Source organism: Puma concolor, chromosome D3 (genome assembly GCF_028749965.1).
Source record: "Puma concolor isolate L17-30 chromosome D3, mPumCon1.1.hap2, whole genome shotgun sequence".
Taxonomy (NCBI): domain Eukaryota; kingdom Metazoa; phylum Chordata; class Mammalia; order Carnivora; family Felidae; genus Puma; species Puma concolor.
Window position 1 is genome coordinate 70295816 of NC_141678.1, and position 14090 is coordinate 70309905.

At 40.8% G+C, this 14090-nt stretch overlaps 1 long non-coding RNA gene across 1 annotated transcript; it reads right to left on the reverse strand.

Annotated features, from left to right (window-relative positions):
• Positions 1–2876: 2876 nt before the first annotated feature.
• On the reverse strand, positions 2877–14022 carry LOC147575621 (uncharacterized). Its single transcript, XR_015242747.1, has 3 exons — positions 13932–14022; positions 11098–11134; positions 2877–3206 (listed from the first exon to the last, which is right to left on the reverse strand). It is a non-coding gene; the product is annotated as an uncharacterized LOC147575621 (long non-coding RNA).
• Between the last annotated feature and the right edge of the window lie 68 nt (positions 14023–14090).

Genomic DNA, 14090 nt, shown 5'->3' on the forward strand with positions numbered 1-14090 from the left:
GGCAGGAGCCAGGCCAGCAGTAGAATTTTGTGTCATTCCAAGGAACCTGGGCTTTCCTTTGAAGATGACAGCCACGAAGGCAACTTTGTCCGGGAAGCATGGAGTCCTGCCACAATCACCCAGCTCACCCCCTGACCATATGTCTCAAACCATTCCTAATCTGGTTCCCCTCCTGAGAGCTGGACTCTAAATTTGACCCTATTTTTCTAAGCAATAACAAATCTGATTGTGATGATTCATAAGACAATGTTGCCAATTCCAAATCTGTCCTGAACATATGTGGGGCGGTCCAGGTGAAAGGGCAGGATAGCTAATGGGACAGATAATCCACACATTCCGTTCTGGGGGTGAAATAGTTTAGCAATAGAATTTACAGGTATAGTGGATGCTGTATTGCGCCCTGTTGCCATTGAGAGACATATTTGCCAGCTGCAGGTAACGTTGCTAGGAAATTCACCAAGAGGCTTTATTGAGAATCTTAAGCAGACACCAGAAAAAAATGTTTGTGAAAAACAGTGCTAAAAGCAAATGAATTGAAGCCAGGGACATTTAGTTGTACTGAATGATTCACTGATTGACTGATTAATTGATCAGAGCTAGAAGATTTACTTAAAATATAAATCCGGGGCGCGTGGGTGGCTCAGTCGGGTAAGCATCCCACTTAGGCTGAGGTCATGATCTCACTGTTTGTGAGTTCTAGACCCTCGTCAGGCTCTCTGCTGACAGCTCAGAGCCTGGAGCCTGCTCCGGATTCTGTGTCTCCCTCTCTCTTTGCCCCTCCCCCACTTGTGCTCTGTCTCTCCCTGTCTCTCTCAAAAATAAATAAACATTAAAAAAATAAAATATAAATCCTATAGGATAGGATACCAGTTACACAGTAATCAGGAGGCAGAATTTAATGGGCAAAATCCTGTACAGAGTGGGGAGATTGATCTTTATGGGAGGATCACTGCTTTCTCCTTGGGTGTAGGCAGGACGAGGAAAGGAGGCTCAGCATTTCCAGGTTTTCCCCTGAAAGTCTGAAGAAGTCTATGCATGTCCTACATACATCTATAGTATCTTTGAAATCTAAATTCAAGACAATTTATGAGCTTGAAGGGGTTAGATTTACTCTGGAGGTGAGATTGAAACGATAATGCTGTCTGCACACAGCCTGTTCTTTCTATATATTTGGGTGTGTCTCAAACTGCATAGTTGGATTGTATGTGTGTGTGTATGTGTGTGTGTGTGTGTGTGTGTGTTTATCTGAGAATCTTTCCGTCATATTGAGGATCAAATACATTTACTTACCTTGTTATAGTTTGCAAATCAATATAAAAACTTGGTGAAAGATTCAGGGCTTAAGGAACACTAAACCCATGCCTAGATTTGGGTTGATTTAGGCAGGGCATTGCTGGGGTGGTGAGGAGGCAGAAGGTATACACCAGAGGACTGGGCGTTAGAACTGGTAAGTGACTAAGCCACGTGAGAATTACATATAGATTTTAGAGGCCATTAGGGTGTAATGACAAAGGGACAGAGGAGTTGTTTTGGGGTGCTGGAACTTCTCTGGATCCTGATCGTGATGGAATTTATACAAATCAATACATGTGTTAAACCTGTAAGAAGTCAGTTTTACTGTATTTTAATTCAAAAAATAGGAATTTACAATTTAACTCCGAAATAAGTAAACTTCCTATGTCTGACCACACAAAGTGACATTTGTTTCTTAACCAAAGTCTGATTTCTCTGTGATGTCTCTTCAGATGTCAGTGTTTTACCTATAATTAAAAATGGCAGAGTTTATCAATCTTTCCAAGATTAATATCTGATGCTGCAGCTGTCACAAGATTTGGTATTTATGGTGAGCACTGGGAACACTGCTAACAAATTTCTAAAAATAACCAAGGGGGGACTGTAGGTTGGGGTTAGGGTTGGATTGGAGTTGGGATTCTGTGAGGTTTGAGTGACATACATAGTAAATGGGTGGGGAGGGAACCTTGAGCAGAGGTATTTACACAGAATTCAGGGAATGGTCCATCTCTAGCCATGTTATCCCCAGGAGCAGGACCTCCAGCTATTTGCTTCTGACAGGTAGAATAAATGAGAGTTTTGATTTTATGCCCTACACTCTTCCGTGTTGTTCAGATTTGCAGCTAAAAACATGTGCTCGTTTTATAAAAGAAAAAGCAAGTGCTGAGAAAGAAGACAGTGAAGTTTATGAAGATAAGCTAAAAAGTAACTAAAACTAAACTTTTTGGTCTATCTTCGCAAACTTTCCCAGCAGGTCTGAATTTGCCTCTGGTTTCCCTGTGGCCTCAGGAAGAACGCTGCTGCCCTGCCATCTAGTGGCGACATGGCAGAGGCGCCTTCCAACCAGCGTTTCAGCAAAGCAAACATTTGCTTTACCGACTTTGAAGAAGACAGCAACTATACGCTGTTCTGACTAAAACTTTGATTTGCCGAAGCCTTATGGATACCAAACACAGGTCAAGCATTCTTTTTTATGGTAAAAATCTCATCCTTTTGGCATCATCAAGGAACAAAACTTCTCCACTCAAAGCTTAACTCTTAAGGACCTACATAAAAATTAAATGAACACTCTCACCACTTCTTAAACCGAATATATTGAACAAAACAACGTTTCTTTTAGAGCTCATGGTTTAAAAAAATAAAACAAGGGGCGCCTGGGTGGCTCAGTCAGTTGAGTTGTCCGGCTTCGGCTCAGGTCATGATCTCGCGGTCTGTGAGTTCGAGCCCCGCGTTGGGCTCTGTGCTGACAGCTCAGAGCCTGGAGCCTGTTTTGGATTCTGTGTCTCCCTCTCAATCTGCTTCTCCCCCACTCATGCTCTGTCTCTCTCTCTCTCTTTCTCTCAAAAATAAGTAAACATTAAAAAACAAAACAAAACAAAACAATATCACCGGGAAGAGCCCGGTTTCGTCGTAATGGATCAGTAAATCCAGAGCCCGGTGTAGCAGTATATCCTATATTGGTTTGCTAGGCCCACTGTAACAAAGTGCCACAGAGTGGGTGGCGTAAATGACAGAAGTTTGTTGTCTCACAGTTCTGGAGGATGGAAGTCCAAGACCAAGGTGCTGGCAGCATTGGTACCTTCTGAGGGCTGTGAGGGAAGGATCTGTCCCACGCTTCCTTCTCTTTGGCCTGTACTCCCCCTGCATCTTTACCGTGTCTTCCCTTCATCTGTATCTCTGTGTCCAAATATCCCCTTTTAATAAAGACATCAGGCATATTGGATTAGTACCCACCTATTGGCCTCAGTTTAACTTGATTAGCCCTTTAAAGACCCCATTTCCAAATGAGGTCACATTCTGAGGTAGTGGTGGTTAGGACTTCAACATCCGAATTGGGGGAGGGGTCCGTGCACAGTTGAACTCCGATTTGGCCTTCGATGAGCTGAATCACCAGTCTATTTTGATGAACAATAAGCATGAGACAGTCAGTACAGAGAAGGGTGCTGTTACCATTCCATAGCTGCCATGGATGGAAGGGCATAACCAAGAGCTGGGCAAGACCCATGGAGCCTGATGGATGGTGGGGATTGTTGCTCCGACAGGCAACGGGGCAGGTAGTGTGGAAATGCATCGTGTGAAGTGGGGCGGGGAGCTGGGCCCAGGCATTAAGGGGAAGTGCATGGTCTGGCAGTGGGGTATAGGGACCCATGTCGGGCAGAGAAGAAAATGGGCCAGTGTAGGTCCTGGGAGCAGCTTCACTGAGGTGTGATGAGGGAAGAGCTGAGCCACTCACCTGCAGAATGTGCAAGGAACCGCCAAGCTGTGGAGAGGGGAAGGATTGAGCTTTGCTGCTGTAGGCACCACCGTGGCATGGGCACATCTGAGCTGGCATGATTGTGTTGCTTCCTATGAGTGTGGCTAGGCTCTGGGAAGTTGTTTGAGGCTCAGAACCCTTCTAGGCAGCCTCCGTTTCTCTCAAACGTCAATAGCAACTGGGAGGATAAATCTGTGCTTGGGTTTGTCCCCTCGGCTATAACAGTAATTTAACATCATGTGAGAGATCTCTGATGTAATTCAACCATTTCCTAGGTTATCTGGGAAGTTTATTTGGAGGTCTGGGAGACATAGTAAATCCTGGGAGTGTTCTAATGAGGTCTGATCAATCTTTGATGTAAAGATCTAAAATCTTATAAGCATCTTGGAAATACATGAATTATTATTAATTTAGCTTTAAGGCTTACACAAGATGTAGAAGCATACTCTGTTTGCTTGGTCATATCTACACAGATAGAATTTTCCAAAATGTGGAAATCACCTCATTATACAGATTTGGACATCATAATGACAGTTAATAAAATGAAATTCTAATTGAGTCTTCATTAAAAAAATTTTTTTAATGTTAATTTATTTTTGAGAGAGAGAGAGAGAGAGAGAGCATGAGCAGGGGAGGGGCAGAGAGAGAGAGAGGGAGACATAGAAATCGAAGAGGCTCCAGGGTCTGAGCTGTCAGCACGGAGCCCAATGCGGGGCCTGAACTCACAAACTATGAGATCATGACCTGAGCCAGAGTCTGATGCTTAACCAACTGAGCCAATCAGTCACCCCTTGAGTTTTCATTTTTATTGCTAAGTTTTTTTTTAAGGAGAAGAACTTGCAGAAGGTAGGCAAGAAAAACACCTTGGTTCTAGAAGATTAGAACATATTCAGCAAAATGAACACATCTATATAAATGGTACACAAACAGTTCTTTCTGGTTTTCCTGTGACCCATTAGTAGAGATCTGACTGGCAGGTATTTCTGCAATTAATTGATTCTAGAAAACTTGGCAAGGCTTGCTGTTCTCTGCTTCGAGAATTGGAAACGGCCCAGTTTATAAATATGAATATAACAGTGTCCTTTACGTGTTCAATGTTTTGGGAAAAGTCTCTGTCAAAAGATACGGTTTTTGTGACTTATAATACTTGATCTCAAATATTTATACATAAAGTACTGATGCTCTCTTCTAAGAAATATTTTACCAAATTCAAAGTATATCGATATGTGAAAGCCACGACCTAAGTGTACGTGTTAGTTGCCTTCTCCTCAAGGTCCACTCTCCATGATTGTCCACCCAGTCCTGGACTGAGGGGGCCTGACCTATATGGACTGCTTCAAGATTTCCCTTTGCCTCCTGGCTTCAGGATGGGTCCAGCCAATGGAAGTAGGGGTTATCAGAAGAAGACCCACAGGTGGGAAGAAAATACAGGCAGATATTTATTCTCCTAGCTTCCTTCCTGTTGAGTTTCTGACGGGGTACTCTGAACCTAACCAGAGGTCACAGCTCCTGCCAGGTGGCCGCTTCCACAGAGCTGCCTCCGCAAACTCATGTGACTTTAAGTCTTCACATTTAGAGATAATAACTGTTCCTTAAGGTTATAAACCCCAGGGAACTGCACCATCAATTGTCACCTTCTGAAAACTCTGCCATGTTTTTCAAGCAGTCCCTTTGATTAAATTCTCCTCAAATTACCCAGGTTTTTTTCCGTCTTATTTTTGTCAAGGCATTGATTATATAGTGCGTTTACTCTTTTCTTTGTGTGAACTAAGCATATGGCAGAAAACAGTAACATACAATCTCTGTGAAAAACTGGGGAGATTTTGTACTATAAAGCTGCTCTATTAATACATCTCGTCCTCCTTTTCTTTTAGTAGAAACCGGTGCTCCAATCTCTAGTCAGCTCTGAGTCTCTCTTGAGGTCAGCTTAGCCACAACCAGTCAGGATTCAAGGGGCTGTTTATACCTTGTTATTGTTTGGGTTGGGTATTTTATGCCCCCCAAGTGCAACAACCATCCTCTAGAATATGTGAGGTAGAAAGAAGAAAGATTTCCTTCTTAATATTTTTGAAAAAATATTAAGTTTTTTATTTGCGTCCTTGTCCCTTCCCCTCAACAGGCCACTGAACTTCTCACCTTATTCTTTTATTACATGGACACATTCTGTTGCATTAAAATGCTAGACTCTAGAAGCCAGAGACATAAATTAGCCTCTCATAGTTGAAGATGTGTGTGTGTGTACGATATAGTGAGTCGTGTCCCCTCAAAATTCATATGTTGAAGCCCTAACCCAACAATGTGACTCAATTTCGAGATATGACTTTTAAGAGTTTAATTCCATTGTAGTCTAAAAATATACTTTGTATCACTTGTAGTCTTCAAAATTTTTTAAGGTGTACTTTATAGCCCATGGGGTGCCTGGGTGGCTCAGTGGGTCAAGTGTCCTACCCTTGATTTCAGCTTAGGTTGTGATCTCAAGGTTCATGGAATTGAGCCCAGTGTTGGGCTCTGCGCTGACAATGTGGGGCCTGCTTGGGATTCTCTCTTTCTCCCTCTCTCTCTGCCCCTCCAGTGAGTTCTCTCTCTCAAAAATAAATAAATAAATAAACAAATAAATAAATAAATAAATAAAAATAAATAAATAAATAAATAAATAAATAAGAAGGTGTACTTTATGGCCCAGAATGTGGTCTATCTCGGTGAATGGTCTCTGCAAGCTTGAAAAGAATGTGTATTCTGCTTTTGTTAGCCAGAATATTCCATAAATGTCAATTAGATCAATTTATAGTGTTGTTCCATTAAACTATATCATAAATGATTTTTCTGCCTGCTTGATCTATTAGTTATTGACGGACAGATGTTGGATCTCCAGCTATAATAGCGCATTGGTCTATTTTTCTTTTTTTTCTATCAGGTTTTGCCTCACATATTATGATGCTCTGCTGTTAGGTGCATGCATGTTTAAGAATGTAAGTCTTCTTGGAAAATGACCCCTCAATTATTCGGTAGTGTCGCTTTTTATCCCTGATAATTTTCCTTGTTCTGAAGTCTACATTGTCCAATATGAATATAACTACTTTAGTTTTCTTTTGATTAGCATTATTGTGGTAATCTTTCTCCATACCTTTACTTTTAATCTATTGGATTCTGTATATTCAAAGTGGTTTTCTTGTAGACAACTTATGGTTGGATCTTACTTTTTTTTTTTTAATCCACTCTGACAATTTCTGTCTTTTAATTGGTATAATTAGACCCATTCACATTTAAAGTGATTATTGAGCACTGGGTGTTATATGTAAGTGATGAATCACTAAATTCTACTCCTGAAATTATTATTACGCTGTATGCTAAGTTGGATTTAAATAAAATTAAGAAATTTTTTTAAAAAGCTATATTAAAAAAATAAAGTGATTATTCATATATTTGGGTTAATATCAGTCATGCTTGTGAGTATTTTCTATTTGTTGCCAGAGGCTTCTTTTTCTACTTTCTTTGAGTTTCATTGAGCATGGTTTATTTTTTAAATTTATTTATTTATTTAGAGAGAGAGAAAACAAGTGAGGGGTTCTGTGTCAGCACAGAACCTGACACAAGGCTTGATCTCATGAACTGTGAGATCATGACCTGAGTCGAAATCAAGGGTCAGACACTTAACCGACTGGGCCACCCAGGTGCCCTGAGCATTTTTTATTAGTAAACAGTTACACTTCTTTCGTAAGAAATTAGTGGTTTCCCTAGAATTTGCAATATACTATAATATTTGTGGGGCTAAAAAAATTTTTTTTAATGTTTATTTGAGAGACAGAGACAGAGCATGAGTGGGGGAGGGGCAGAGAGAGAGAGGGAGACACAATCTGAAGCAGGCTCCAGGTTCTGTATTTGTGGAGTTTTAAAACCACCACTGTGTATGTACAGATATATAGGAAGGAAAAAATTGCAAATGTTTCAATTTGAAGAATTTAAGTGAAGGGTATATGGATGTTTGCTGTTCAATTCTTTCCATTTTTTTGTATGGCTGAAATTTTTCAAAAAAAAGAATATGGGGGGAGGAATGCTACTGTACCGTTGTTGGAGGCCAGCCAGCCAGCCTGATTTTTTTTTTTCTTTCTTGTAGTCAATTCGCTTTTCACCTGAATGGTTGAAGTATTCTTTCTTTATCCTTAAGGTGGAATAACTTACCTCTGATATTTACCGTTGTAAAGCGTCCCTTAATAACTTTTCCTTGAATGCGGTGTGCATCTCCACCTAGAAGCTCAATTTTTTTTTTCTGGGTAATCACCTGTATTAAATCTTCTGGCCATTATGGGGGTTACTTTGCATTTAGGACACAAATTATCCTCATGTTGGATCATTTCTATCTTCTGTTTCTGTGGGCTTCTCTGTGTTTTCTTTAATTTTTTTTCAACTGCATGCACTCTGATCATCTTAAGCTTTTCTCTTAACTTGATTTCCAAAGGTGTCTCTTCTATTCCTTGCTATTTGTAATTCAGTGTATTAATTCTGTAATCGTGTTTTTTGGCCCCTCAATTTATATGTATATACGTATATTTTTTAAATGTTTATTTATTTATTTTGAGAGGGGGAGGGGGAGGGGCAAAGGGAGAGGGAGAGAGAGAATCCCAAGCAGGCTCAAAGCTCAGGGTAGAGCCTAACGCAGGGCTCAATTCTATTAGTGTGAGATCATGACCGGAACCTAAATCAAGAGTTGGTCACTTAACCAACTTAGCCACCCAGGTGCCCTTCCAGGTGGAACCTGGAGTCTGCTTCAGATTCTGTGTCTCCCTCTCTCTCTGCCCCTCCCCTGCTCATGCTCTGTCTCTGTCTCTCAAAAATAAATAAACATTAAAAAAATTTTTTTAGCTCCACAAATATTATAGTATATTGCAAATTCTAGGGAAACCACTAATTTTTTAATAAAAGAAGTGTGTGTGTGTGTGTGTGTGTATCGTTTTAAGAGAGAGAGAGTGAGCACACATGAGCAGGAGAGGGGCAGAGAGAGAGGGAGACACAGAATCCGAAGCTGGCTCCAGGCTCTGAGCTGTCAGGGCAAAGCCAGATGCGGGTCTCGATCTCACAAACCGTGACACCATGACCTAAGCCAAAGTCAGACACTTAACAAACTGAGCCACGCAGGCACCCCTCAATTTATATTTTTCAGTCTGAAGCTCTCCTTTTTATCATTTTCTTTTGTTTCTCTTTACTCTCTTCTTGATGAAGTCTTATTTTTAGTATATATACAATTCACAGAGATATAAAATGTCTTGTTATTCCTTTATGTATTCCTATAGATCATTTTCTTTATCATTCCTTGCATGATTTCCTCCTTCCTTGCCTCCCCCACTTTCTCATTTTCATTGTTAAATGCACCGAGCCATTGTTCTGCTTTTTGCAGTTTCAACGAATAGTCCATCTCTTTGGGGAACACGCTCAACCTTTGGGTCATTTCCCAATGGGAAACTGGACTCAGAGACAGAGTGATTGCCAAGAATAGGGGGGAAAGAAAGGCTATCCCTCAGTTGGTAATCTTCAGATTGCTTGCAATTCTTAGATTTGTGGGTTTTCCAATATGATTTCAGGTGGTGGTGTGGTGAGGAGTCAGGCCTCTGCCTTTCCACTTTGCTCCAGAATCTTCTACTTCCCTCCTTGACATCAGTTTTTGAAGTTTATTACCTTACATTATCTCTGTTTATTGCCAATTATTAATGATTTTTTGGGAGGCAAGGATTTAAAAAAAACTTATTTGGGGGACATTTGTTAAGAAGTAGGGAAAGCAAAATGTGGGTCAGTCTTAATTCTCCCTTTTAACTTAAAAGTCTATTACTCTCCACCTTGTCATGTTTATATTTAAAAGCAGGTCACAGGAAGAGGGAATTCCTTTTTTTTTTTTTTTCTTTTTGAGAGACAGAGAGAGAGAGAACACATATGCGTGCGAGTGGGGAAGAGGCAGAGGAAGAAGGAGAGAGAAAATTTTAAGCAGGCTCCATGCCCAGCACAGAGCTTGACTCAGGGCTCAATCCCACGACCATGAGATCATGACCTGAGCTGAAACCAGAAGTAGGGTGTTTGACTGACTAAGCCACCCAGGCTCCCCAGGAAATACTTCTCAAAAGGAACAAACCCTAATGCTTTGAGCTGAGCATGATGTCAGAAGTCATCTACTCCTCAAGTTCACAGAGCTAGTTAATGACTGAGCTGGGACTACCTAAAGGTCTCTTGATATTTTTCCCCCCGTCTTCCTCTTTCTCACTAATGGGTGGAATTCTCTCAGAGAGAGAAGTGTGTGTGTAGTTTTCATGCTGGTGACTTTCCTTCCCTGCCTCTAATCATACTACATCCCTCTGAGTCTTTGTAAGAGACACCCTGGTGGCCCAGAAATTGGGGCTCTAAGTATAACACTAAAAAAGCACACACTGGATAAAGACTCCATAAAATGAGGAGAGAACACTAGGGGAAAAGTGTAAGCTTTTTTCTTTCTCTTTTTCTCTCTAGTTTAAAAAAAAACCCTCGACCAAACAAACAAACAAACAAACAAAACCAAAAAAATGCCACCAAGAGGCATAAATCATTTTAGGGTATGAAACATTGTAAAAGTGAGGAGTTTGATTTTCTGGGCTGATTCACCTCAGCTGCTCTGACAGGCAATGAGAATTGAGAAATGGTCCCCATGAGAACTGCATAATGAGTATACGCCTTGGGTTTTAATATTGTCAGTTGGAAAATGACTTAAGAACAAGATAAAGGAGCGTATTTTAGCAGGGAATGTAAAAACACAATCTGCCTTGAATGTTATAACTCCCCAAAGGGTCAGACCTATCTCTGATCTGTGAGGTATCTCAGAATGCACCCCGTCTATTACACTGGGAGCTTTCCCTCTTTAGGAAGTAGAGCTATGAAGCTGTCCCCAAACTTATTGGTCACTATCCACCGTTAAAACCAGAGGGTTAAATATTTCTCCAGCTTCCCAGAAGCGCAGAGTCCTATTGCTTAAAGAGATTTTGATCTTTATTCTACAATGAGGATCTTAGTTGATTCTGACTTGGGGACATCCAGAAATAAATTAAACTTGACCCCTAGCTGCAAGAAAAGGACAAAAAGGAAGTACAAAAAGTACAAAGAAAAGTATTTTCTGTCAAAGTCAGTTGAGTATCAAACACTTAGAATTCATAAATAATCCAGAATTGCACGTGTGGAATATGCATGGCATGAGAGAATGAAACAATGATGGGAGTCTTTAGGTTCAAAACATAAAACATGGGGGTGAGTGAAAGACCCTTTTGGTTCCGAGAGGTAACAGAGTTTCATCAAAAGAGGACAGGTTCTGAGATACTCACTTGTGCAAGTACGTGATTATAAGCCTCAGTTCCTCATCTGTAAATTACAGATCATAATTGTAAGTATTCATGTTTATTACAAAGATTAAATAGGATAATCTGTGCAAAATGCCTGAATTAGACTAAGTACCCACTAAAAGTTTATTGATGTTATCATTGTTATTATTTTTCCCTGAAGACTAGAGTTCACATTGCTTTTACTCTTGCTTATATTTCTTGCAAGGACCAGTCCAGCAATTTCTTCTATCTTGCTCATATAAAAATAAAGGGAAACCTCTCTGATATGGAATCAGGAGACTAGAAGGAGCCTTACCATTCCATGTCAATTATAGGAAGAATTGTCAATTATAGACCCCAGCGGAAGAATCATCAATAAGACGGAATCATCAATTACAGACCCCAACAGAGAAAGATGTACATTGCATCCCCTACAAGAAATCAATCCCCTCTGCAACTCAGCCAATGAGAAACTCTTGCTTTTCTCCAACAAACTTTTGTTCAAAACAACCCCTCCCAATTTCCTCATCCTTGTCTGTAAAATTACATTCCAGAAACCATTTCTGTCCTACTCTCAGACCCTGTGTTTTGGGTAGGATTATCCTAACTCCCAGCTCCAGGATATGTGGCCAACCTGACCATTCCACCCCCCTAAACAGGCTGCTTAGTTTAAGACTGGGCAGATGACTCAAATTAGACCAATGATTTTGCTAGATTACATAGGAAAGCAAGAACTGCTAACCTATTAGAGTCTGAGTCTAGAGGTACCAGCGGTCACCATAGGGAAAAGGCTGCCTGGGAATGGAATCAGCACAGAGGAATGCAGAACTGAGAGATAGAGGTGGTTCTTTAATAAAATGTTTGAATTTCTGGCTCCAGCTGTAACTGAAGACCTACACATGTACCCTTTATTGTTTTATAAGCCAAATGAAGTCTTTTTTTTCTTGCTTAAGTCAGTTTGGCTTGAGTTTCTGTCATTATATTTCAAGTCTTGATAAATAATCCTGTCTTAGAAAGAAATATGAACTAGGCAGTGTAATCCAGTTACTCATTTCTATATTTTTCCCACATTTCCCCCCCTCTCCTCTTGAATTCAGTGCCTTTATGCTCTCATCTTCCTATTTATTTTCTCATGGGAAATAATCTGATAATGTTTGTTCTTGATGCTACAGGGTGAATTTGTGTTACTGTGTTATTTTTCTTAGAATATTGACATTTGAGGCCTTACATTTATTCCTACAATGAAAGGCTTTGTTCCTGTTAAATGACTTAGCCTTAGATAAGTAGGTATGTCAAAATTAAAAGAAACATTAAAAATGTATCAACCAAATAACAATGTGTGATTCTTATTTGGATTCTAATTCAAACAAACGAAAGTTTAAAAATAAATGATGATATAATCAGGGGATTGAACATTGGATATTTGGTATTCAGAAATAATTGTTAAAATACTTATGTGTGATCATGCTAACATGGTAATTTTTAAAGAGTTTCTATTTTCAGGAGATAAATATGTAGATGTTTTGGATGGAAAGATATAATATTTGAGATTTGCTTCAAAATATTCCAGGGGTCCCTGGGTGGCTGAGTCAGCCAAACTCTAGATTTTGGCTCAGGTCATGATCCCAGGGTCATGGGATTGAGTCCCAAGTAGGGCTCTGCACTGAGTGTGGACATGCTTGGGATTCTCTCTCTCTCCCTCTCTCTTTCCCACTGCCCCTCTCCCCCATTTGCATGCTTTCTCTAAAATAAAAATAGTAATAATAAAAAATAAACAAAATATTCCAGTAGGTAAAAGGTAAGAGGACAGGAGGTACAGATGAAAAAAATTTGAGATAAATTAATAATGGTTGAAGCTGGGGTGATGGGTTGAGCATGGGGTTCGTTATCTTAAATTCTAACTTTATAAGTTTGAAATTTTCCCTCAGAGATTTTTAAAAGTAATAAGTAGAATGGCCAAGGCTGCTATGTGCCTATCCAGAACCTATGCTCTCCTTCTCCCTTACAAGCAGAACCCCTACATGGTTGAGGATGCAATGTAACTATCTAAATCAAAAAACTTTTTGATGATTTTTTTCTTCCAGTCTTGCTTGCAAATGTGAATGACCTGTGAAATCAGATAGAAGCCATTGGGTGTAGCTTCCATGAATGTGACCCTTGTCTCTTTTCTGCTGCCTTAGACCAAGACCTGAGGAAGGAATTGGCAGGGTCATCTTGCTTCACAGACAACCTGAAGACCAGAATGCATGACGCTGTGGAGGGTGGTGCCAAAAGTTAGAAGGAATCTGCATAGTTGATGACTGTGGAGATGCCACACCAGCTCCGGGATACTTTCCACCCCCCTTTTTTTTTTTCAACAGGGATAATTAACCTTTTTTATCTTTTTTTAAATTTTTTTTTAACGTTTATTCATTTTTGAGACAGAGAGAGACAGAGCACGAATGGTGGAAGGTCATAGAGAGAGGGAGACGCAGAATCTGAAACAGGCTGCAGGCTCTGAGCTGTCAGCACAGAGCCCAACGAGGGGCTCGAACTCACGACCGCGAGATCATGACCTGAGCTGAAGTCAGACGCCCAGCCGACTGAGCCACCCAGGCGCCCCTAACCTTTTTTATCTTAAATTTGTATTCGCGCTCACAGAGGCTGTAAACTCTATGAGGACAAGGTCCCTCCCCGTCTCTAAGTTCACAAACTTGGGTGCTTTTTGGAGTTATCTGGGGTGCTTTTTAAAATATCAGGGAGTGGGCCCCTCTTCCAGAGTGCCTGATTTCAATGGAATTGGAATTTGTAAAAGCTGCCCTTGGTGATTTTAACGAGTGTCCAGCTTGGACACTCACTGTTAGAGCTCGCGGCCCCTGGCCGGTGGGTGGTGACGGCCAGGGATCACGCCTCACCGCCGGCGCTAGGAGGAGCAATGGCCCTGGCAGCCGGGCGCTTCAAAGCCCACTCAGCCCCGCCCTTTCCCCGCCCTTTCCCCGCCCTTTCCCCCCGCTCAG